General features: G+C 41.5%; 3 long non-coding RNA genes across 3 annotated transcripts in view; 1 reads left to right on the top strand and 2 right to left on the bottom strand.

Annotated features, from left to right (window-relative positions):
* Positions 1 to 286: 286 nt before the first annotated feature.
* LOC117999063 lies at positions 287 to 7,344 on the top strand. Its single transcript, XR_004676197.1, has 4 exons — positions 287 to 794; positions 1,328 to 1,429; positions 3,974 to 4,064; positions 7,264 to 7,344. It is a non-coding gene; the product is annotated as an uncharacterized LOC117999063 (long non-coding RNA).
* The window catches only part of LOC117999061, a 133,733-nt gene continuing 111,108 nt past the window's right edge, over positions 2,723 to 25,347 (bottom strand). Inside the window, exon 3 of the long non-coding RNA XR_004676195.1 lies at positions 2,723 to 5,541. This is a non-coding gene — a long non-coding RNA (uncharacterized LOC117999061). The remainder of the gene's footprint in view (positions 5,542 to 25,347) is intronic.
* On the bottom strand, positions 10,299 to 16,519 carry LOC117999062. The gene is made up of 3 exons (XR_004676196.1): positions 14,615 to 16,519; positions 12,373 to 12,417; positions 10,299 to 10,318 (listed from the first exon to the last, which is right to left on the bottom strand). It is a non-coding gene; the product is annotated as an uncharacterized LOC117999062 (long non-coding RNA).

The raw sequence follows: 25,347 nt of genomic DNA, 5'->3' as shown, positions 1-25,347 counted from the left end.
TTCATTAGGCTATTTTTCTCAGAACTAGACAAAGTGATTTAAAGATTTGTTGGGAAAATAAATGTATACCTGTCAAGAAACTTACGAAAAATAAGAATAATGAGAGAGGGGAAGCTTTCTTTACAGGACTCTAAAACTTTTTAGAATGTAAGATTCCAGAGGGAAGGTTTTCTGTCTGTGTTTTTTGCCCCCAGGACCCACACAATTCCAGGAGCACTGTGTACACTAAATAATTATCGATTTAATATATAAATGAAGTAAGCTAATGTGATTAGAAGATGAGATTCTGGCCCAGGAGCAGGCAGGTAAATCAATGAGAGGGAAGAGAGGCAAAAGCCAATTGAAGTATACTTTATTACATGAGAAAGTGGCTTTTCAATTCGTGGGGGAAAGATTCAGTATATCATCAGTGGCTTTAAGAATATTGGCTCTCCTTCTAGAAGAAAATAAAGTTAGATCCCTACATCACCCCAAAATAAAAAATAAATAAGGCATTTAAAACATAATGTAAATGTATCAGCCATGCGTTATCCACTATATTTACTTATACTAGACATCTCTGACCGTCACCTGCCTGGACCTCTCAGTCTCCAGCTTCCATGGGCCCAGTGGGACTTCCTCGTCCAGAGTAAACTTGGCTCGCTTCGCCCTCTCTTCACCACCCAACACCTGCTCTTTCTTTCTGGTGTATGTGACTGTTCTCCAGATCCTCACTCCAATGGGATGAAATGTTCTTAGAAGGAATTTGCTTTCCAGATGTGTCTTCATGGCTGCATTATTTGCGTGCTGATTTGGTAAGTGAAATTTAACAGAATAATAAATGCAAACAAATTAGTGGGATTGTAACATTAAGCTTCCATTGTATAACTGTGTTCTGAAATCATCTGTGCCAAGCAAGTGATTATTAGAGGAGGCAAAAAAGCACAAAATTTCCATTTGCAAAATATTGCGAATGGTGCAGTAAGATAAGCTTGGAGGGACCAGGGAGGTAGTTGATTAATCATGAAGAAGGAACAGAAAATAAGATAAATGGAGTTGTCACCCAATTCTAAAAACAAAAATCAAGAAGATCAATGTCAAAGATCAATGTCAAAAGACCCTGTGGCCTTGCAGGAAAATTCTGGTGATTTTAGATACAATTGAGAACCATCCCCTTCTTTTCCTTCTTTGGGGCTAGGGAGTTTGAAACTAACCTAGAGTTTGGAAGGCTGCTTTTTTTTGTTCCTTTATTGCTTCCTAGAACAAAGGGACTCACAAAGGTGTGAGAAAAATCTTAACCAGAAGACTGAGTGAATGTTTGACCACTCTCCACTTCCTCTCCCCACAGTGAAATGGCTTACATGTTAAGAACCTCCTGAAAACAGAATGAGGAAATCAGATATCCGAGTGACTTCATCAGATCCCAGGCTACAGTCACCTTTCCTAAGAGGTAACTTAATATAGTAGATGAAGCGTGGACTTGGATGCCATTCAGTCCTGAATCCAAACACTTGTTTCACCTTTTGCAGGAATTAATTAATTGCTCAGAGCTTTCATTTTTTTTTTTTAATCTTTCAAACCAGGTATAATGAAATAACCACCTCACTTGCGAGGAAAGTGCTCAGGACAAAACTGCTCATTCCTGCTCACTCCCTGTTCCTGCCCGACAGATTTTTTGAAGGGGGAGGGGACACTTTCAAGAATTCTAGCTCTAATAGAGAGAAAATGCATATCCAATTTGCTATTAGATAAGGCTCATTCAGAATAAACGTTCAAGGCATTTTTAAAGCACCAATTTCATCAAAAGACTTGAATTCCAACAATAGCATATTGGTTTTATTCTGCATAGGCTCTCTGCAGATTCAAACATTTGTTTTAGTGTGGGACAAGATTTTTGGCATCAGTTTAGTAAAATGTTGGGTTCTTAGTTTGATAACTGTTGCGCCTGTCTTGAGCAGACACAAAGCCTTGGCTCATTTTGCTGCCCTCCCCTCACTTCAGAGCAGCACTGTTTCTCTCACCCATCTGCAGCCTAGGGCAGGCTTCATAAGGCCCACCAAGGCCCAGAGATCTGGGCTGCACACTGCACAAGAATCCACCATTAAGTGGTCTTCCTCTTGAGAATTTGAGAATTAATTTGAGAATTAAAGAATGTTCAATATTGTTACGAGAAAAGTATTCACCACTTCCATTATTGCAGCTCTTTCTGGATGAAATCAGTGTAGAAATTCTGGGGACCCTCCTGGATGTCCCCAGAGATGACTTCTATATGTGATATTAATGGTGATTACACACGTAGTTTTCTCTTTTAAAACCAGCTTCTACTTTGTTCGGTAGACAAAGATATTTTTCAGATGAAACTCCATCGAGTGAAGTCCTGGTATGAGATGACATGATGTAGCCTTTTACTTAGCAAAGGGTTAAATAGCTTTTCTTTTACTGGTAGCATTGGAAAAGGAAGAATTAGCGAAAAGAGTGAATGTCACAATCATTACTACATTTTACCATAACACCCAAGAAATATAATGACCTTCCTAATTTAAAAATATAACATTTTAGGGCGCCTGGGTGGCTCAGTTGGTTAAGCGACTGCCTTCGGCTCAGGTCATGATCCTGGAGTCCCGGGATCGAGTCCCGCATCGGGCTCCCTGCTCGGCGGGGAGCCTGCTTCTCCCTCTGACCCTCCCCCCTCTCATGTGCTCTCTGTCTCTCTCATTCTCTCTGTCTCAAATAAATAAATAAAATCTTTAAAAAAAAATATATATATATAACATTTTACACATATCACCTCATCATTTGAATTTATTCTCCCAGTAGATATTCGCTGTAGAGACCCTGTGTTTCAAACACTGTGGTAGGTGCTGGGGATAAAGAGAGAAAACAGAGCCCCTGTTTTCGAGGGACTGACAGTGTGGCCAGTAACTGCCACGGCAGTCAGAACAAGGTGTTATGGGGACACCCAGAATGGACACTTAACCCAGTCCTGGGAGGGAAAGGGCCAATTGTTTCCTATCTATCCCTCAAAGATGAAGTGAATGCAGTGAATTCTTTCTTGAAGATAGATTCTAAGCGGAAACCACAAAAGTAAATGAGAAGAAGCATTCTCTGCAGAAGGCATATTTCTTTTCCACTTTCAAGACGAGAACAGCACACTCCACCAATAAAACCAGTTAATGGCTGATGAGTTTCTGAGTATTCACCATGGGCAAGGTATTATGGTTAGCACTGTACATGGAATATCTCATGCGTTTTTCACAGAAACCTATGAGGTAGGTTCTATTGCCTTTATACATGAGGAAACTGAGGCTTAGTTTTTATAACTTGCCCCACCAACACACAGCCAGAAATAATGAGGCTGGGAGTCCAACTCGCCTGTGCTCTGCTCCATTAAGCTGTTTCCAAATACCACTTCCAATTATCCATTTAGCCTGAGTAGGCTTTGTTTTTAGACACTCTATCCAAAGCTTTCACACGATTCCACCTTACTTTATTATTTTTTAAAAAATTTTGTCTGACCCAATTTTAAAAGAATGAGAGGCATCATTTTAAAAGGCAAGCTATATTATATATATAGTTTGACCCCAAATCAATAATTTTTCATTGTTACCAAAACCAGAGGAACAGCCATCTTGTCACAACCCAAAGGCAGAGGTAGAAAACCAGGCTTTCTGAGGACCGTGTTCAGGTTTCATTCCCTCCTGTCTCCTCCCCACACCCCACCACAGAAGAGGGAAGAGGATGGAGGAGTGATTTGGTGGAAGATCCCCATAGCCCACGTATGCGTTCACACAATCCTCTCTCTGCAGCCCTGGTTTTCATTATGTGATAAAAAGCACTATCTTTTATAGCAAATCTGGTATAACCAGCCTGACAGACAAGGTTCTGAGCTTTGGAGTGGGAGAAACAGGAGATTAAATCTTTGCCCTGTCCCCTACTCACTTTATGGCATGGTAATTTACAAAACCTCTCTGCCTCTTGTCTCTCTTGCCTGCAGAGGGAAACGGAAAAGGCTCACCCACAGGTTCCGAAGGATGTTAGGTGGGACATTTGTGTGATGTGCCAAGTACGGCCCTGGCGAGTACTGGGTAAGATAAGGAGCTGTTATAATTATTTTAAGTTTACAGCTCTAACCTTTGATGAAAAGTCACAATCAAGACACTTTTCAACTACCCCTTTCAAAAACTAATAGCTTTGTGCCCTCTCTGTAATATTCCTGTTTGTAGTATTTTCCAATGACAAATCGTGAAGGCCTTCTCTTAGCTTTATCCTTTGAATTGCATCAACTTCCGTGTGTTGTTCACAAAGGGCTCGCGATTAACTGGTGATGTTAATATCAGAATCGAGACTTGGGCTCAGAGAAAGTAAAGCCAACATGAGTTAAGGGCCCAGAAAAGCTCCAACATGGTTCGTGTAATGGAGGAAGAGCTACTCCTCCTCATTCGCCTCATTCAGGGGATGAATTGCTCCTTCTCTTCCTCTTTATCCCCCACATCCTAAACAGATTTCCTGAAAGACCTTCTGGTTAAGTTCTCATCCCCTTGGCAAGACAACTTGTCTGCTGAGCCAGTCAGCTGTCTCATTGAGATTCACTGCCAGGTGGACAGCTTTGATGGCAAGGAGGTGGCGTTCCGCCCAGTTAAGCAGCTTTCAAGCCTCAAGCCATAAAGATGAGCTCCTGGCCCTCCTTCCGCCAGGAGGATACTGCAGACATATTGCCTGCCCTTGCAAGTACGGCTTTCCTGCGGTGCAAATTATTGAGCTGTGCAGAGCACCTTACTTACTGCTCTCTCCTTGGAGCACTTGAGACACAGACTCTGTCCAGTTTCTGTGTCAGCTTTTCTTTGTGAAAGGTGCTGTTCGAGTAATTAACTGGAGTTTGAAGCAAGCAGTTAGTAAGTTAGGGGGAATATGTGGTTTTCCCAGTCCACGCTGATCTTTCTGCTCACGGCGGGGGGGAGGGGAGAATCAATCCTGTGCTGTAGGAAATATGGAAAATAACAGGCCCTGTGTTTCTGAATGAAACTTCCTCTGTTCAGGAGGCCTTCTGTAACTTTCAAGCTAAACAAGCTAATAGTGATTATACCTTGAGCCACAATGCGATGTTTTCTAGCCCATTTTCTAGGTGTGAACACAGGGAAAAAAAAATTATATATATATATATATATAAATACATGGTCAAAGACTCAAAGAACAGGACATTTTAAAACTGAAACAGAATCTTATAAGTATGTTTTCTTCCCATTTATGTAGTGTGTGTCCATTATGACAAAAGAGACAAGAGGCAACACCCACTAGGCCGTCAATCAGGGAGAACCACAAAGGAGGAAACCTGTTTATGTGACTTACCACAAAGAACGTGCAGTTAGAGATTCTCAAAGGGGACTCATTTGCAGTGGGCTCTGTGGCTGTTCTCACCGACTCCCTGTTCTTCACAAAGGGAGGTGGAGGGCCTCTCACCATTTGTCAGCAAGGAAGGTTTTCAAGGAAACTTCAGGCCTTGCTGTGTTTATGCTGGAGTTTGGTGAGTGAAGTGTACCAAAGTCTGACACCCACCTGGAAAATCTAAAAGGCAGAGTTGAGTCATGCAGCTGCTCAGCTAGCCAAGCAAAAAGAATTGTTGCCACACTGGGGTCAGCTGCACGCCCAGAGCGTGTCAAGCTGAAATGTACATGAATATTTTCCGTGGGACACGTCGGGCGATTCAGCTGAACTGGAAACATTTTAAATCCTGCCCAAGAGGACAACCTAGAAAAGGCATAGGACCCCGATAGAGACCATGTATGTGGAGGACCAGGGGCAAAGCCAGGGGCGTGGAAGCTGGAGGAAAAGAGGCTGGCTGTATTGTGGAATTACAGGCCCGCCTGGGCTCTGGAAAGAAACAAGATACACGAGTGCCCAACAATCAGTGAGTCTGCCCCTCCCGGAGATGGCGAGGCCATCTTATAAAAGCACCAAATAAGAATGTTTCTGTGCTTCTCTTCCATGCTCCCTGAGCTCTGTACCCTTTTGCAAATGTCCTCAGGGTTAACGAGGTAAGGAAGAAAAGGTGGAAGTCAAAAGTGAGGAAAGAAGAGTATTGATTGTAGGCAGCTTGTCGGCAGCTTGACTACAGTGGTTCCTAGCTGAGTGAGGAGATAGAAGGCTTATGCTTAAGACTCAAGACTTAAAGTACCGCCATGGGATCTTGACCTCTGAGTAAACACTGTCTTACAATCTAAAGTCACCGTAAGATTTTGTCCTAATAGCGACCAAAAATATTGTGACACTCCACGGGCAAGGAAAGAACTTGAATAAATATTAAAAGGACAGTAAGAGACATAAAAAAACAGTCATAGTATCTCTGTCACAACTGCTGAACTCTACTGCTTTGGCTCAAAAAGCAACCATCGATGAAACATTAATGAACGGACCTGGCTGTGTTCCCATCAAGCTTTATTTACAAATATAGGCAGTAGGTTAATTTGGCCCATAGACTGTAGTTTGCCAACCCTTGTTCTGCATCATCATTTTTAATGGCTACATAGAGTTCTATTCTGCAATTCTAACCAAATCTTGCTTAAGCGTTCAACTATTGTTGGACATTTAGGTTGTTTCTCAATCCTGCTATTAAACATGATGCTTGGATGCACATCTTTGTACATAAAACTTTATGCCCATCTTAATTACTTATATGGTCTGCTCCTAAAGTACAATGCTAGGGTCAGATTTCATGTGAAAGGATTTTGAATAATACTGCCAAATTGACCTCAAGAAAAGTGGTACCAGTTTCCACACTTACCAGTGGGTGTGAGAGTGCCCATTTCCCTACAGCAGAGATGGCAAATGTGGACCCCTTTGTGTCCACACCCCACAAATTTAAAAATAAGAAAATGAAAGTGGGGGAGATTACACACTTGGAGTGGTTTATGAGTTGCTGCCTTTGGCCCACCTCTCTCTCTTACGTGACATTACTCTTCTGTGTGTGTGTTTACTATTTTATTTATTTATTTGAGAGCGAGAAAGTGAGAGAGAGAGAGAGCACACACGAGCAGGGGGGAGGGGCAGAGGGAGAGGGAGAAGCAGGCTCCCCACTGACCAGGGAGCCCAACGCGGGGCTCGATCCCAGGACCCTGGGATCATGATCTGAGCTGAAGGCAGACGTTTAACCAACTGAGCCACCCAGGCGCCCTTGTGGTTGTTTTTTTAAAACATGATGCTACTTCTAAGACACACACCAAGAAGGGATTATTAGTGAATTCTCTGGCTACTGTTTGGCATCGTATTTTCTGGATTTTATTTCCACAGGCCGCCATCATGACAAGCAGAGTGAACCAGTGAACCAAACCGAGAATGGGCACACACGGTCAATGCTACCCCTACTCGACTCTCGCTGCACAGTGTGACCCCACACAGCAGCTTGTGATAGCTTCTCTGCAGAATAAGGTGACAGTGTCCTCCAGGAAAGAAGCCTACACTAAATGATTTCACTCCTCCCTACAAATATCGCCTGCTAGCAAACAGAGTTTTCTGATCCCATGGCAGGGAAAAGTGGGCACCAACCCTTCCTCTAGAGATCACTGGCTACCGATTAATTTGAAAGAATTAATACAATGGAATCTATATCATGCAAAGAGTCAACACAGTTGCTCCATCTGGCCATGAACTAAGCAAACCTCCCCATATCTTGCCAGCCAATCCCTATCATGGTCCCATCATTCTTTCCCCTTCTGGGCCCCAGGAGGTCACACATTGGGAGCACACAAAAGACCTGCCACAGGCATCTCCCTTCATTTTGTTTGCTGCTTCTTGCCCTCCCCTTGCTCTCTGATAGCTCCTTGGCTCCTTGCCTGGCTTCTCAAGGGCCCCTCTGGCTCCTCTTGTTCTAATATTTCCATACAGCTTTATGGCTTGACACCCTTTTCCTAATTTTGATAGTCTCACTTGGGTCCCACCCACCGAACCTCCCAAGGGCACTGGGGTGAGGTCACCTCCCTTGCTCCACCTCTCCACTGAGATGCCAGCCTTGGCTGTGTGCATCCACAATCACCTCCACAGCTCAGGGCTATCCCCTTTAAAAGCTTTCTTAAAGGAAATTTTTATAATGTTTGGCAAAAACCCAGGCAGGTTGACTACAAAGTAGCTTAACCACTAATCTACAGCCACCCGATGTGATTATTTCTCTATTTCCTTGAGAAGTCTTCAGGGCCACATCTCTAGTTCACAGCCTAGTTCTGTCCTAACCCGAATTCTGGAAGACCATAAGCATGTACTATTTCAATAACCTCTTACCTGAAATGGTAAGTTTTGTCCAACTTCACCATGTCCCCATCCTATCTATATCTACATGTATACACATTGATATCATCATATATATGATATATTAAATTTATCTTTCTAAAGCACGTACTATGATCTCATTCCTTTCTGTAAGACCCTCAGCGGCGCCCATCACTTACTCTTACAAAGCAAATTCCATCCCCCGGGCATAATGTACGAAACACCCCACACGTACAGCACCCCAAATCTGATCCCAACACTCACACACAAAAAATTCACAACCAGCTAACAAACACATGAAACCTTGTTCAGCCTCTTTAGCCGTCGGGATATGCAAATGAAAATCACGGTGAGATACAACTCTGCAAGCAATAGAATGGCTACAATGAAAAAGGCCAAAAGCAATGTGACCACAGGCTGCCTTTCTCTGTCATCTAATAATTCTTTTCATAAATTCTCAGCTCCAAACTGGACCACTCACACTGCTCTGAGGGGTCCTCACCGTCCTACTTCTCTACATTGCCCATGTCCCCCTGAATGCCCTGGTAGGAGGCAAACCAGTCTGCCTGTCACCTCGTGTCCTCCACATCCTAACATTCTGAAACTGTGTGTTACTTTATATGACAAAGGGGAATGAAGGGGGGCCTTAAAATAGGGAGATTATGCCAGACTATCCTGATGGGCCTTTAAATGTGGAAGAGAGAAGCAGCAGAGGAGGTCAGAGTGCTGTGATAGGAACTCCATCCACTACTGTTGCTTTGAAGATGGAAGAAGAGGTCAACAAGTCGAGAAAATGGGCAGCCTCGAGAAGTTGGAGAGCACAGGGAAACCCACGTTCTCCTAGAGAATCCAGAAAGGAACTGCTGTCCCGCTCACACCTTGACTGTAGCCTGTGAGCCTCTGGAGGGGCTTCTGACACTCAGAACTGCTAGAAAACAAATTTCTGTTGTTTTAAGCTGCAAAGTTTGTGGTGATTCATTACAGCAGTAACAGAACACTCTTGCAGCCCTCCTCGTAAGTTGCTGCTCATTGAAACACTTTTAAGGAAGGTCAATCCAAACACATTTGACCCCTCTGCTCTCTGAACCTCCATGGTGATTATTTATCTCTCTCTCATGGCACATAACATATTTTGCTTTGCAGTCCTTTTCCCTCCCATTTAATCAATCACTTTATACTGTCCATTTTTACTAGACATATTTATGGTACCTGCCCTGCAGTAGTCCTTCTGTCATAGTACCATGCTCTGCACCATCTGACTACCTCCCTTCCCCCAATCAGCTAGAGGCGACATCTCACGGGGAGAGCCAAACCAGAGGCTGGCTGGGACTGGCCTCGTGTGAAAGGATGAAGCAAACTCATCAGTCAGCTCTCCTTGGGAAATGTGAGGGTCAGCATCTATTGGAGAGGCTCATCTGGTCTTACGGAATTAGGGTTAGGACAGCCATTCTGTATAATGAGGGAAGTGGCCAGATAGGAGAGGAGACTGAGGTAGAAATGAAGGGAGGTAGGAACTCCATGGGAAGAAGGGGGCGGGGGGGGCGGGTAACGAGCAAGGGAATTTTCAGTTTTCCAGTTGTGTGAGGAATAAAGTATTCTCTCTCTTCTCTTCCTCTCTCCTCTCTTCATGCCAGCAAGCATGTCAAATAGCACCCACCCCATGGTTCTCTCTTGCTGGAGAGATTGCCAGTCTCTCATATGGGCCAAACATGGCCCCTCTGGCTCCAGCTTTTTACCCTAATCATCTCTTGCCTGAGCTTTTTTAATAATCTCATTTTTATGTTCTTGCCTTCTTCCAATTTATAGACACTTCCACCAGCCTGTTTTTCTAAAGCATGAATCAGAATATCTCCCTTTCCTGCCTAAAACCTTCCAATGGCTGCCTACGGTCTTCAGGGATAAGTCCAACCTCCTTGGCAGGGCCTAATGCGGCACGTTGCTATTTGACCTTGATCTCACCTGTCTCCTCGCTCATCTTGCTCCTCCTCTTTCTTCCATTCTCTGCACCCCAAGCCCCACAGCTCCCAAGAATGTTGAATGTTTTAGCCAAGAATGTTGAATCCTCACAGTGTATCAAAGCCACCTGTGGAATGTTTTAAAAATGTGTCATGTTCAGGGGGAAGAGAGTGTATGGAAACTCTCTGTACTACCTGCTCAATTTTACTGTAAACCTAAAACTGCTCAGAAAAATAAAGTGTATGAAATGTAGCCAGGTGCCACCATGGATATTTGAGGTGGGACGGCTGGTGAATCTGTTGCACGTTCAGAGGTAAGACCACTGTTTGGTCCATGTTGACCATTCACCATTCCCTCTGACACAGTTTCCACATTGTTATTTCTGGACTGTTATTTCTGGAGAGCCATTATTCAGCCCTCAAGGTCTAGTTCATATGTCATTCCACTCCCCAACTCTCCAGATGGAACAAATCATTTTTTCCACACTGGTCCCATATTTCTTTGGGCATACCTCTACAACGGCATTTATCACAGAGTAAAAGAGCTTTTCCCTATGCATCTGTCTCTTCTGCTAGAATATATACCCTGTGCTTTCCACATATTTGCATCCTCCACTGGGCAAGGTAAATGCCAGACACATTGTGGACCTTGTAATGTTCAGTAGAGGAATGTACATGATTTATTTTATGAATAAATAAGCGGTTGAATGGCTTATAGCTAATATTTATTGAGCATTTACTATGTGTTGACCCTGTTCCTAGAGTTCTAAAGGTACTCCCTAGGTCAACACGTACACCTTGAAATAGGCACTTTTATTTATTTGTCGTTTTGCACAAGAGTTAAGTAACCTGTGTGTCACATGATGGTTTTGAACCAGGGTAGCCCTGGTTCCAGGGACCACTGTTTTTTTGCTGCTTCCCTTATAATAAAGGAATGCCAAAGCTTCAGACTCTCTGGTGTGAGTTTGCCTTTATTCACTAAGTACTTTTTCTATTTTAAACTTACAGGATTCAAAACTGTCACCCATTGTCATGTCCGTATGAGAGTTTGGTTTTATCAAGGAATATAATAAATAACATGCTAAAATTCACCCATAAGCGCGAGATGGCTGTGGAAACCAGATGACGTATGCTCAAGTCCTAGTTCTATGATTTACTAACTATGCAACCCTGAACAAGTCATTTAACTTCTCTTTTCTCAGGTCTTCTCCTTAAAGCAAGAACATTAATAGTAGCTACCTGTTACTATATGAATGTCTGACTCTCCCCAAAATTCATGGATTGGAATCCTAACACCCAACGTGACGGTATTTGGAGGCAGAGCCTTGGGGGGGGGTGTGTGTGATTCGGTCATGCGTGTGGAGCCCTCATATATGAGATCCGTGCTCTCATACAAGAGATTGCACAGAGCTCCCTAGCCCCTTCCATGGAAGACACAGCAAGAAGGGGCTGACTATGAACCAGGAAGAGGGCCTTCACCTGAACCTGACCATGTTGGCACTTTGATCTTGAACTTCCCAGTCTCCACAACTGTGAGAAATAAATTTTTATTGTCTACATGCTACTTGATCTGCGGTATTTTGTTATTAGCAACCTGAGCAGACTATGACACTATTTCATTATTATAAAGATTAAATATGTAAAGCAGTCTCTGTGCTGGGAGTACTGAGAGTGCTAGGTAAGAGCTGTGTGTTTATGTACTTTATATAACCAAATCTAATTGCAGCTGGTTTCAGCCACAACAAGGAAAGCCTAAATCACTCAGAGAGATGCTTTGGAAACTTGACCCTCTCAAAGTCTTTAGGTTATAAAACTTGCATGAACAGCAAACTACATGTATCCTATAATTTCTGATGATTCTTGGCCATTTTCTTTTGTTTAATTGAAAATTCACAGCACAAACAATGTAACTTGCTGGTCTGTCTCCTGGGAGTCAACTCTGTGGGTATAGGTCACAAACTTAAGATTTATGGCATGTTTATATAATTGCTATAATTTATAGTTCTTTTGAAGTTAGCGTTGGAGCCAGCAGGAGACAGACCCTATTCAAGGGCAGTTGCAACCAAATCCTCTCCAGGAGACAGGCCAGGTTGCTGCTATACCCACTCCAGAGTGGCTTCCATGCTTTTGGCATTTGGCAAGGATCACAGCAGAACTTATCCAGAAAACTCTGATTTGTCACCTGAGTTCACGTCAAATTGCAGGACTTGAGCATCCGCCGCAAAGCCTGGGAGACAAAAGGGGCCCAAGAGACCAGTCAGGAAGCACAGGACCAACCCTCTTTTAAGTACCAAGATAGATGACTTAATTCAACATAAAACAAGAGGAGCAGAAAGTTGCCGGACATCTTGGAAGGAACATAAAATACTAGTCAACAAATATTTATTGAACACCTACCCTGAATCCGAAGCTCACTCCAAGCCTGCCTCTTCATCCTACACACCACTACCTGCTAACATAATTTAAATAGCTGGGCATTCTCAACAGGTGGCCCATAGTCACATCTCCCAGAAATGTTTGGTTTGGTTTCTAGAGTGTTTCTTAAAAAAAAAAAAAAGAATTAGTTTCCAAAATTTTAAAAGGGGGAGATGTCAAATAAAATTTATATATCTCTGGTTCTTAAAAAATCAGGGGATCTGGTGACCCTAGGCCTACCATTCTTCATGACAACAATTGGCATCTGCTGAGTACAGCTGCCCCTTCACACGGGACAGAAAGAAGCACATTCACTCTGGGGCCACCCCACCCCATCTTCTACTCTGTAGGCATTTGAGATTGCAACCTCAATTTGTATCTGAAGCTTTAAGGACGGACGTTTACTATCACGTCAGACGAAGTGATGAATCAGTACCTGATAAAAGGGGTTCAGATTTTGAACAGCACAATCATAGTTTTATACACCTATAATATATATATGGGTTTACCTTTGTCCTCATTCCACGAACAGGGACCCAGATTAATATGGTGGGGAAAGAATGTGCTTTGGGTCAGCCAAAGTGGATTAAAATGCTGGCCCTCCCTCTCTTAGCAGTATAACTGGAGAACTCTCTCTGAGTCTCTGTTTTCTCTTTTATACAATGGAGATCATTAAATCGGCCTCACAGGGACGTTGCGAGGTTTAAATTAATACTTTTGTGCTTTGCTCATACTGCTGCTTTGGCCTGGAAATTTCTCAGCAGTCCACCCTTTGTCAAGCTGACAAACATCTCTTATGGATCAAGACCCAGAGAAAGGCACCGTTTATTCTCCAAAGTTTTCCAACCCGCACTGCCCCCCAGGTCCTCCATGGCACTGCTCTGGGGGAAAAAGGAACACTCACGCTTCTGGGTTCCTATATTTCTCTCCGTAACAACATGTTGCAGTGTACGTATTTCTTGCTCATATATCTTTTCCACCAAACAGGAGGCATTCTTGGTACAGCACCGATTCGATATGTGTTTAGATAATAGTGGCCCACTATTAAATGATAAATGCATAATAAAACTGCCTTTTTTTGTCTTACTATTTGGTTCACACTCAATAATAATAATAAATTTTATTAGCTCAGCTACCTTGAACAGAGGCACACACAATTGTACTTATCCCAACTATATATTAAAAATATCCCAAATGAGCTTATATAGAAGGAATTTTCTACCAAAGCAGTTTTATTAAGATAGAAAAACAGTCCCAGGAACAAAGAAAGGCATGTGTTTAACTTCCAGGCTCCCCAAAGTAGCTGATCTGGACAGTTAGAGGGAAACATGATAGACTCTCTTTCTCTCGAGATCCGTATATAATTTAGACCCAAATTATTTTCAGATTTTAGATTTTCATCAAAATCTGGATTGTAGGCTCCTTGAGGGCAAGGCTATTTACCTATTTATTATTAGGCTTATTAATGTATATCAATCCTTGGACCAAAGACTGGCACATTAGAGCTATTCAATAAATATTTACTGAATACACATATGAATACATTTGGGATGTGCTGGAATAGTAAGCACTTGGGAGGAGGTAACAACATTCTGCATGCCAATGTGAGAGTCTCTTGTTGTCCATTGACCTCCTTTATTTTCCAAACACCCCTGTGAAGTTGGTATCATCATCATCATCACCATCGTTTGACTCCAAAGTCTTTGCTCTCTCCACTCCATCACCCATGCCTATTCTTGTATCTAATAAAAAAGGACAAGCATGCATAAATAGGCTCTTCTGGTACTGAAGGCAAAGGGGGGTCATGGGTACTCTTCCTCTCGCGTGGATCTCCCCTCCCACTGTAGAGTTGTCAGTGGCCACAGGCTACTTGCACAAATGGAGGGGCTGTTGTGAGCTTCCCAACTAATAGGACCGGCCCTTTTCTTCTGGTTCTAACCTGGCTCTTTGACAAGGTGAATATAATTATGTCTTAACACTTACAGATTTTAAGTTATTTCTTAACTTACAAACTTAATTTTCATTGATTCTAAATGTATGTCACTGGAATCAGTCATTTTGGAAAGGGAGTGTCCTGGTTTGCCTACAAAAGTCCTGGTTTCCATTTCTCGTCCTGTTGATACTGTTATTACAGCTTCCTTCCACTCAAAATCTGCAGGGATCTCAGTAAGAGGATTGGAGACCAATCTGATGGATGGGACAGCACTTAGACCCCTGAACTGTGGGCCAATTTCTTCCTCGTAGATTATTATTTGCACCTGCTGTAGTAACAAAAACAAAAACAAAAACTGTCTCAACGATTTTATATATAAATAGAATCTGCTGGTGCAGAAAATAGTGTGTGTAAGTCCAGGAAAAATAGATCCTTGGGGCATGCAACAAAATTCTGTCTTGGTATCCCCCTCCTCCAATCCCCTTTGCATTACCATCTTTGAACTGGGTAATTTGAACCAGGTAGAGGGTGATCATTTCACTGTCTTTGCTGAACTCAGGCCCTGGCCTTAGCTAGTTTGGAGCAATATTTTATCTGCCCAAATCATAGATGAATTAGATCTAAAACATTTGGATGCTTTCCTGTATTATAGTTGCAAGGTGATAGTCTACACAAGGACCATGTAACCAGGAAACAATTTTACTCATGATGACCATTGTGCTTTTTGTGTTCTTCTGGTTCACTTATTAGCAATAATGAAGATTCTTTGCAGGTTTTATTGACCTTTTCCTGCCCTGTGAATCCACAAACAGGAATCAATTTGAACTAGATTGCCGAGACGTGGATTACATTCTTGGCTATGTGTTCTGTTCCTTTGCACAGCATCTATTATAACACTGGCATGAAAATATGACTTCATGCTCACTGTCTCTCACTGGAGCAGATTATTTCTGCTGGGATAAACATGGGTATACTCTGCCGTCGTACCTTTTCAAGTTGTACCTAAACTATCTGAAGTCATTTTGAATGAGTTGAATGCATAATCTATGTAAAGAATGCCAAAAAAAAAAATCCCGTGTTGCTCTCATCTAAGTCTGCATAAAAAAATCTCCTCCAAATCTTAGTGGCATAAAAACCAATCATCTCAATAATCAGTTCCGCATATCAGGAATGCAGGGCACTGCAGGGATGGTTTGTCTCTGATCCACATCTCAGGCCTCAACTGGGGGCAATCTAAACAGCTAGAGACTGTTACAAGCGGGGCTAGAGGACTCACTTCCAAGATGGCTCCTTCACCCTCCTGTCCGGCATGCCAGTGAGTGTGGCTACATGGCAGAGCTCAGCCAGGACTGTAGGTTCCAGGGCCTACGGGTACCTTCTCCAGCACGGTGGCTCAGGGAACACTTCCTCCATGGCATCCCAGTGTCCCAGCAAAGAAAAGAGAAGATACAATCTGGGTGGTGTTTCTTTAGTTTTCCCTTTGAGGTTGTCTAGTGTCCCTTTGGCCATATTCTATTGGTGCAAGCAGTCACATGTCTACCAGGGAGAAGGGTAGAAAAGATAGACTGCTCTTGTCAATAGAAGGAAAATTAAAGAGTTGGCAGCCATGTTTTAAAACCACCACATTCGTGTATATTGTGGTATTTTTTTTAACTTTTTAGTTTTATGAACTAGGCTACTATGAGAAAGAAAATTCCATATCAACTTTCCTAAAATACAACAAGCGTTTTGGTAGAAATTCTTACACTTAACTATTCTGTAGCTAATATTCTTATGCAGCATATTACCACATCCAGATGTATAGGAGTGATTTTAAATTAGGTTCTTGAGATGGCACACTAGAAAATTCACATGAACTGAAGCTAGACATTCTTTAGGTGGCTTACTGAGAGTTTTTTAATGGCCAAGGTGGACATTTAATTATAACTGATTAGATGTTTTTCCAGATTAGTGTAATATATTTACACTATAACACATCAGCTTCACTTCTAGGTAATAAAAGGGGGGAGATCAAGGACATAAAGGTTTAGCTATAAATATTTTCATTATAGAATTATTTGTATAATATTTAAAAATTAGAAAAAAATCTAAAGGTACCACAAAAGACTTTAAAATTTTTACAGTATATCTGTATCATAGAATACTACAAAAACTCATGTTGTAAAGAGTATTTAGTAACATGAGAAAATATTCATAATATGCTTGTTAGTACTGAAAAGATTATAAAAGGATGGGATACAAAATAATCCTAATTGTATAAAACATATGTTTTTTGTTTTTTGTTTAAGATTTTACTTATTTATTTGAGAGAGAGAAAGAGAGCAAAAGCAGGGGGAGCAACACAGGGAGAGGGAGAAGCAGCCTCCCTTCTGAGCAGGGAGCCCAACCCGGGGCTCCAACCCAGGACCCTGGGATCATGACCCAAGCCGAAGGCAGACACCCAACCGACTGAGCCACCCAGGCACCACAAAATATATGTTGATCTATATAAAAATAAAAACTTACACCAAAACATTGACAGAGATGATACCTCATATCTGGAGTTTTGCATAATCTCATTTACTGTGTTGTGCTTTTGTGTATTTTCAAAAAATTTTAAAATGATTATGTATTGATATATCACTTTTCCATTTTATAAAATGCATAAAAATGTAGTACTTTATAAAATACATAAATTAAATAAATAAATCAAATTCATCTATAAGCTTTTCACCCTGAATAATCACATTATTTGTAAAATTTTGTTGTTTTATATTTTGGATTATCCATTTTTTTATAAAAATGATATCTAGTGTATAAAACGGTTTGTTCCTTGACTTTTTATGGTTATAACTGGGAGATGTTAACCAAATTCCTTTTTGCCGTCCATGCTTCACTCAATTTCTTTAGATAACCAGTAATCCTTCCCCTAAACCTAGACAGATAAACACATGGTCCCTATAGCTTCAAAAGTAATTTATAACAATGAGACCCCAGAAACAAAACATCAATTTTTTAAAAAAATTTATTGTTATGTTAATCACCATACATTACATCATTAGTTTTTGATGTAGTGTTCCATGATTCATTGTTTGTGTATAACACCCAGTGCTCCATGCAGTATGTGCCCTCTTTAATATCCATCACCAGGCTAACCCATCCTCCCACCCCCCTCCCCTCTAGAACCCTCAGTTTGTTTTTCAGAGTCCATCGTCTCTCATGGTTCGTCTCCCCCTCTGATTCCCCTGCCTTAATTCTTCCCCTCCTGCTATCTTCTTCTTTTTTTTTTTTTTAACATATATTGTATTATTTGTTTCAGAGGTACAGATCTGCGATTCAACAGTCTTGCACACCTCACAGCGCTCACCATAGCACATACCCTCCCCAATGTCTATCACCCAGCCACCCCATCCCTCCCACCCCCCACCACTCCAGCAACCCTCAGTTTGTTTCCCGAGATTAAGAATTCCTCATTTCAGTGAGGTCATATGATACATGTCTTTCTCTGTTTGACTTATTTTGCCCAGCATAATACCCTCCAGTTCCATCCACGTCGTTGCAAATGGCAAGATCTCATTCCTTTTGATGGCTGCATAATATTCCATTGTATATCTATAACACATCTTCTTTATCCATTCATCTGTCAATGGACATCTTGGTTGTTTCCACAGTTTGGCTATTGTGGACATTGCTGCTATAAACATCAGGGTGTACATACCCCTTCGGATCCCTACATTTGTATCTTTGGGGTAAATACCCAGTAGTTCAATTGCTGGATTGTGTGGTAGTTCTATTTTCAACTTTTTGAGGAACCTCCATACTGTTTTCCAGAGTGCTTGCACCAGCTTTTGTTCCCACCAACAGTGTAGGGGGGTTCCCCTTTCTCCACATCCCCGCCAACATCTGTCATTTCCTGACTTGTTAATTTTAGCCATTCTGACTGGTGTGAGGTGATATCTCATTGAAGTTTTGATTTGGATTTCCCTGATGCCAAGTGATGTTGAGCACTTTTTCATGGAGACATCGAATTTTTGACTTTCAAGTCTCAACAAGCTGTCCTCTAGGCTTAACACTGAAAATTTCAAGAAAATGCTTACTAAGCTAGTTATCCTTACGTTTTCACCCCATCCACCTTTGTAGATAAAAAATTATTGAGTTAGGGTGCCTGGGTGGCTCAGTTGGTTAAGCGACTGCCTTCGGCTCAGGTCATGATCCTGGAGTCCCTGGATCGAGTCCCGCATCAGGCTCCCTGCTCGGCAGGGAATCTGCTTCTCCCTCTGACCCTCCCCCCTCTCATGTGCTCTCTTTCATTCTCTCTCTCTCTCAAATAAATAAATAAAATCTTTAAAAAAAAAATATTGAGTTAGTAGACCAAGAAGTGTTATAAAGGAGAAAAATGAAAAGAAAAGCCCACTCCTCCTCATCACCCACAGAATTAGTTCCAAGGGAAGAGTGATGCAAACCCCAAGTAGTTGGTCGATCTGAGAATAGAGTCCTTATGACTGCTCTAGAAGATGACAAGCAGTAAAGCTAAGTCCCCAAGCTACTGTGGGACAAGAGTCATGCTGAAATGACTGAAAGGTGCACCTAGTTCTAAAGCTGTCTTAGTGAGTGTGGGGGCCTTGCCATCAAATAGGAAAGAGACGAATGTTTTTGTAGGTGTCTGGTACTGGGTGGATGTGACACCAGGAGTCACAGACCTGGAAGGGAATTACAGCTGTAATGAGGAGACATCATGGTAAAGAGTTGTTTGACTCTTGCAGCCCTGTGACCAGAGGGGAACAGAGTAGTCCTAGAAGATGCCATCCCATTGGCCACACCATGCTCCAGGACCATCTAGAACTGTGCCCCACCTCATGGAATGAGGAGGACCATGGATAGGGAGCAAGCCTAACCTCACCGTACGGCTACCAAGATGTGTCATGAAGACAGATGGAACCTGAGCAGCCTAAATTGAATAGAGGGAAAGAAGCAGAAAAAGAAGGTTCTGAATTGACTGTATTTACCCCAAATGACCAACTTTACCCAAGTTGGGCTGTGGCATCAGGCTCACAATGGGAATGAGTTTATAAAAAAAATAAAATTATATATGTTACATGCCTCAATACATAGAGTGACATATTCATATCTGCTACCCATCTCGTTTTGAGCATATTTCCATATGGAAAAATATACATGTAAGCAGCATGGCCTCAGTCAGTCCTAGTGTGGGAACATGTCCAGCCCAATATGTTTTTGAAAGCATTAACGAGCAACTTAATTTACACCCAAAATATCCATGCATATTATAATACTATCTGTGATCATGAAAACACAAAATACCTGAAGAAATGTTAAATATACATAATTGCAAATTTCAGAATAGGGAAGTTCTTTAGAAATACACCTTCCATTAAGTCATGAAAGAATGATATCTGACTACATGGAATTAAAACATTTCCCTATGGAAAAATTACACCACAAAAAAAGAGAGATAAAAATCAAATATTTTTTAATATTTTTTGAATCCTATCACAGTAAAGGCTAATTTTCTTAAAGTATAAAAACTACTGCAAATAAATAAAAAAAAGACCAATGATCCAATAGAAAAACAAAGGACATAGACACAGAAAAGAATATACAAATAGTTCTTAAACAGGAAAAATACACAAGCCTATTCATATTTTAAATGCAAGTTAAATCTATAATAAAATAATTTTCATCTTTCAGATTGGTGAAAATTAAAATGTTTCATAACATACTGTGTTGAAGGAGGTATGAGGAATCAAGCACTACGATATGTTGCAATGCAACTTAGTGCAAAGTTGATGGAGGACATTCAGCAATACTTATGAAAATTTAAAATCCATATGTTTTCTGATACAGGAGTTATACAGTACAGATATAGAATCTTGTGAGTAATTAATTATATATACAGAAAATAGCCACTGAGGCATCATGATAGAAAAAGAATGGAAATAGCCGATATGTTAATCAATAAAGAACTGGCAAAATGCATTCATGCATACAATGCAATTATTTAAATGAATAAGGCAGGTCCAAATGAAGATGTGGAAATGTTCCAGACAGGTATCTTTAAGTGAAAAAGCCAAGTCACGCAGTATGTGCAGTAGCTAATGCACAAGATATGCAATATACACCTGTATATGCACGGAATATCTCTTGAAGGAAAGGCACCTGGGTGGTGCAGTCGCTTAAGCATCTGAGTCTTGATTCCAGCCCAGGTCATGATCTCAGCATCATGAGATCAAGTCCTGAGTTGGGCTCTGTGCTCAGCAGGGAGTCTACTTGAGATTCTCTCTCTCCCACTGCCCCTCCCCCTATGCGCACTTGCTCTCTCTCTCTCCCCCTGAAATAAATAAATCTTAAAAATGTATATATATATCTTGAAGGTTACACAAGAAACTAATAACAAGTAGTTGTCTGTAGAGGGTAAGTGAGCAGCTTAGGAATTCTGGGGGAGAAATACTTCCTTTTCATTAGGTTACTTTTGGGGCTGTTGAATTTTATACCAAAACCATGCATTCCCTCTTAACGAACAAAAGAAAAGAAAAAGAAAAGGAAAGGTGAAATTTAAAAAGAGGGAAGCACAACATAAATACAAAGAGACAATTCTTTGTGTGGCACACAGTAAAACAACCGCACACAATCTCTCACTAAGGTTCTCTTTGTAGCGCCCTGAAAATCTCGGCTCTTCCAAAACCCTAGCCTGCTTTAATTTTTTCACTACCTCTGCTTGTTGTGGCTTGAATCATACACCCCGCCGCCCCCCCAAAAAAGATATTTTTGATTTCCAATCCTCAGTATCATGGAATGTGACCTTATTTGGGAATAGGGGCTTTACAGAGGTAATCGAGTTAAAATGAGATCATTGGTGTGGACCCCACTCCTATATGACAGGAGTCCTTATACGGGGAGAAATTCAGACACAGAGACGCAGAGGGAAGATGATGTGGAGAAACACGGAGGAGACCGCCGTCCACAAGCCAAGGGAAGAGACCTGAAACAAATCCTTCTCTTCCACCTTTAGAGGGAGCATAGCCTTGCGAACACCTTGACTTTGGGACTTCCGGTCTTGCGACTGTGACACCACAAACTTCTCTTGCTCTAAGCCACCCAGTCTGTGGTGCGTTGGTGTAGAAACCCTAGGAAACTGGCACACGGTCTGCCTCTCCCCAACTTCACAGCTCCTTTCCCAGAGCGGTAGCTCCACGCCCATAAAATGTAAATTTAGTTTAGCCTTTCTTGCCTTCTCGAACTTCCATAGCTTTTCCCAGCAGCACAATGAAAGCCCAAGCCTGCAATTTCCCCCCAGAGGATCCTTCTTCCTAAGAAGGGGGCGATCGTGCAGGCAGGCTGAAAACATGTCCATTGATTTATTTGTGTCCTCCCAATATATCTAATCATCTTTTTAATGGCTACGGGGGTTTAGTTGCCTAACTGTACCATAACTCATCTCATCATTTTCTGCCATTAAATCCATGTTATCTCCCACTCTATGTTATCTATGTTTGTTTCCCACCCTCCACTGTTGGATAAATCCTTTAGAAGAGGACTTTGAGTCACAAGGCAAGTATGCTTTATGTTATTTGATACGTATTATCACATTGCCCTATAGAAAACATGACCAATTTTGACTCTGTTTTACTTTGGCAACCAGAAAAAATGTTAATGGTGTCATAGTCACGCTCTATTGTTAATGGTACAGGACAGGGGTTGGCAAACTTTCTGTAAAGGGCCAGATGATAAATATTTTAGACTTTGTGAATCATGCAGCGTCTTGCAACTCTGTCTTTGTGGTAACGAAAGCAGCCATACACAATATGTAAATGAGTGAACATGGCTGGGTTCCAATAAAATCTTACTGGTGGATACTGAAATTGAATATCCCTAATTGTCACATGTCACAAAATATTGGGTTTTTAACATTTTTTCAGCCATAAAAAATGTCAAAAACCATAGTTTGCATACAAAAACAGGCAATAGGTTGGATCTGACCCATGGGCAATAGGTTCCCAGTTTCTGGTGTAGAATTTAGTTCTTGATAACCCATTTTGCAGTCCATTAGGAAATTCTTCCTTGAGGAGAAACTTGTACTCTCCTTCAGGGTCTTCTAGGTTAAGTTCCACATGATACAAAGATGACCTTGGGCATCACTGACTATTAGAACAGCCAATGGGTAAGTTAATGTTACTACACATTAATTGTTATCAATATTGAGTCAAATCATAGCTGAACATGTTACCTAAAGGATTTAGGGAGTATCTGTTGGTATGTTTTCTCTCAAAGTTCTTAGTTTAAGCCAGACCATTAGAACTCTTTGGAACCAACATGGATTGATCACTTCTCTCTGACAACTCAGATGTACACATCCACATACTCCTTACTCCATGGAATTCCTCCAGAATAGTTATGCTTTTGCAAGATTCCATAAGCCTATATTGAGAGACCAGGAAACTCTCATTCATCTATCAATCTGTTAATTAATATTGTTGAGGACGTTGTTGCTGATGTCAGAATATATCCTCTGTATGAGGAGAACCTTTGTATCAGAAAGGCGATCAATGAGGTTTCTTTTATTTTTAGCACGCTTTTTGTGCCCTAAACTTGCCAAGTCTCTTTCTCACCCCCTTACTCTTTATCTTCTCTGTGGTTAAATTTCTTTATACACATTTTAATTTGTTTGATCACGCCGTATTTTATGGAGCTTTACAAGCTGTATCTTATCATTCTCTTCCTCCTCTTTCCTCTTCATCCTTTAACAGAGGAATTTTAATTTTTAAAAAATTAAAAATGGGGCATTGTAGGCAGTGGAATGAAAAGTCCAGATTTGACGGGGAATTGGGGTGAGGATGGTCTTACTGTCTTATAGTAGTTTTTCTGCTTTCTCACTGAATTACCTTCGTGTCTATTTTCTCAGTATAATACAGCAGAGCCCTTCAAAATAAAACCCCAAATTTATTTTGCCCTTCTTTTGTCTTTCATCTAATGCCCCGGTTCATATAAGAACCATGGTGCCCCGGCAGGCCAGACGTGGATCCCCCCACAATGGTCTCTGGACCCTCAGCCTGGAAGTTCTCTGGGCCTCAAGGTCAGAGCGGGGGAAGGGGCTCAGGCCAGCCTGCCCTGGGGGTTTATCTGCAGGGTTGTCAGGAGTGACAGCAAAAAGCCAGGCTGCTTGATGAATCCAACGAGCAGAAAAATCTGTCAAAACACGCAGAACGTTCATTGCAGGGATCGTGGAAACATTGCCTATTTGTTTGGAGCGCGTTTAATTATTTTTAAACATATGCAGTCTGTAGTTCAGTGAACATGTCAGGGATAATAGAGGAAGAAAAGCAAATGAGGGGCGCGGTGCTGATCCTGGAGCGACTCCTCTCCGCAGCTGGCTGATGGGGAGAAACAGTTGATTCCCTCCAAAGTGTGGCTCTCTGTCTGTCATCTAATGAAATGCAATAGGGGGATTAATGTCATTAGCTCCAGGCCAGCATGCTGTGTAGTAAACAGATATACATCCTTGCTCATTTGGGGGAGTGCTTCTCAGCTCCCGCCCGCTGGCCTGCAAAGGTCACTCCCAGCCTTGTATTAGTTAAATGAGAAGAATTAGGTGGGCTGAGAGAATCTTGTCTGGTTCGTGAGAGCAGACGCTGGGGATCCAGGCACCTAACTCTGCTCCTCCCACCCCTTATGCCTTCTAATTGGGGCTCACGTTTCTTCTTTGGGGGCCAGCTGAGGTAACCAGAGAAGATAAAAGCCCTGTGAGTAAATGTTTTACAGAAGAAAAAAACTGTTTTATTTTGATAACCAAATTGACTAAGGACTATGGGAAAAAATGGGCATAGATCTTTCAATATCATGACCGCTTCTCTTCGTTCTTGAACCAAGAGCTTTTCCACATATTAGCGCCAACAAAGCTGAGGGCTGAGAAATACATGTGCTCTTTTCCCTAATCCACAGGAATATGCACAAAGAACAGCTATAAGTGAATAAAAATAGATATTTTGTATTCTTTGAAAACAGAGAAATCCTGACTTTAATGTTATGGTGAAAAATATTAGGGGATGGGAAAAAACGGGAGAAGAATGGCAGGAGGAAGAATGAATACTTCTGGGAGATGGCATGACCTACACTCAGACACAAACAGACACCTTCAGTCGTGAGTGGAAGAATACCCTGCACCGTCCAGATATAACCAGGGAGAATCTGAGAAGGAATAGAAACAAAAGAAAACAAAGAAATAATAACCAAGGAAAAGAAGAAGAATGTTTGAGGGAAATGTGGCAAGGAAAATGGAGAGTTGACTCAAAATTACACAAATACTAGATAAAGTGAAGACAAACACAAATGCTGTCTTGTAAGAATTTAATTCTTTTCTTATCAAAGCCAAATACTCTATTTTATACTAAAAGAGACACTAGATACTTCTGTCTTTGAACTGTGTCCCAATGTTTGTAGGCAGTATGTATTTTGCAGCAATAAATATTACTATCAAAGAAGCGATACAAATGAAAAGAAAAAGAAAAGGAAACTCAGGATCATTTACATTTGTTATGGCACAAATTCAATTCTGGGCACCCCCTTCCACGTCACCACTACTTCCTGAGGGTCACTGAGAATTATATTCCTCAAAGGACAGCATGGCAGAGTTCATTTTCTCTCCTAATGGCAGGCCAACAAGAGAGAAAAAAGAGATGGCCAGGAAGAGCAAAGAGTATGTCACCAAAAATAAAAGAAAAAGGAAGGAAGGAAGGAAGGAAGGAAGGAAGGAAGGAAGAGAAAGGAAAGGAAAGGAAAGGAAAGGAAAGGAAAGGAAAGGAAAGGAAAGGAAAG

This window comes from Mirounga leonina, unplaced genomic scaffold (genome assembly GCF_011800145.1).
Source record: "Mirounga leonina isolate KUSES-001 unplaced genomic scaffold, KU_Mleo_1.0 Mir_447, whole genome shotgun sequence".
Taxonomy (NCBI): Eukaryota; Metazoa; Chordata; class Mammalia; order Carnivora; family Phocidae; genus Mirounga; species Mirounga leonina.
The sequence above is the reverse complement of the archived record's forward strand: the minus strand, read 5'-3'. Positions and strand labels throughout refer to the sequence as shown.